Below are 1288 nucleotides of genomic sequence, written 5' to 3'. Positions count from 1 at the left end.
TTGGGGGTAACCAGCACTTGCTGTGGTGAGATAACTGGTTTCTGATGATGCCAAGTAGACTCGGTTTCTGTCTGTCTGGTTCTTGCCCTTGCCTTTGGCCATCTGGTCACCTCTGGTGTTAAATGGCCTTGCTGTCTCTGGCTGGAGTTGTCCCTTCTGTGCATCTCTAAGCCTGTGTTCTCCTGGGAGAATAGCTCTCTCCTGACTGAGCTTGTGTACAGAGGCCAAACTCCGGGTATAGATGGTGACTGAAAGGTTCCTCTCCAAGCCTCTATGCTGTTTCTGTGCCCTGTGCACCCTTTGCTGGTCCTTCCCTGGAGCGTTAATGGAAAGAAAGTGGCTAGCTCACCTCCCAGCCCTGGAGTGAAAGCACTTCTGAGAGAACAGCTCTTTCTTGTACTGGCCTTTGCACAGTTGACAGTCTTTATAAAAGGAATAAAGTAAGAAACACCTGCAGGGTTCTGGGATGACTCAGGAAGCTCTAGATTGGGTGCAATTGGGGATTTATACCTCAGTGATTAAATAGCCCATTATATCCTATTTATAATAAATGGACACAAACATAAAGCTAACTCTGCAATTGGTGAAGAAGTAGCTGTCACTGATTTTAGCCAGAGGACAGACAGCATTTTAATAAACAAAATGGTCTGTGTTTGCAATCTCAGGATTATGGTGAGTAATTTGATATTTTGTGAGGTTATTTATTCCTGATAAGACATTCGGGCCAACCATGAGCATCAAGCCAGCTTTTGCAAGTAGAAACTCCTAGATCTAGCATTCAGGCCAGTCCTTAGGTGTCAGCAGCTGCTTTGATCTTTAGAATCGTTGGTCCTATCACTTCTGCAGCTACAGGTAGTTGCCTTCTTGATGGATGTCATGTAAGGGTTGGGCATCTATCCTGTCCCGCAGGATTCAGTTATTCGTGGGTATGAGGGGGACCGCAAACCTGGAAGGAGATAAGAGGAAGGGAAAGAAAGCAGGAGACCAAGCAAATTTGTCCAGGTCTCGTTTATTATGCTGAGGTGTCTTCTTTTTAAAGCACACATCTCGGGGAATAGGGGAGGGGTCGAGGGGAAATTTTACAAAGAAAAAAGAAGTAGGCATCTGCTGACATGGGGGCCTAAGTCAGGCGCCAGGCAGCGGGCACTCTGCATCTTATCTCCGGAACATAGATCCTCCTTGACAGACTTGGGTGTCAGGCTAGGCTCAGGCATAACTCATGTCCTTGGATTGCATGGGAGTTCAGGAAGAGATAGGGAAGAGGGGACTATAATTCAGCTTTTACAGC

The sequence above is a fragment of the Mus caroli genome, chromosome 4 (assembly GCF_900094665.2).
Source record: "Mus caroli chromosome 4, CAROLI_EIJ_v1.1, whole genome shotgun sequence".
NCBI classification, from domain to species: Eukaryota; Metazoa; Chordata; class Mammalia; order Rodentia; family Muridae; genus Mus; species Mus caroli.
Note: the sequence above shows the minus strand (reverse complement) of the source record.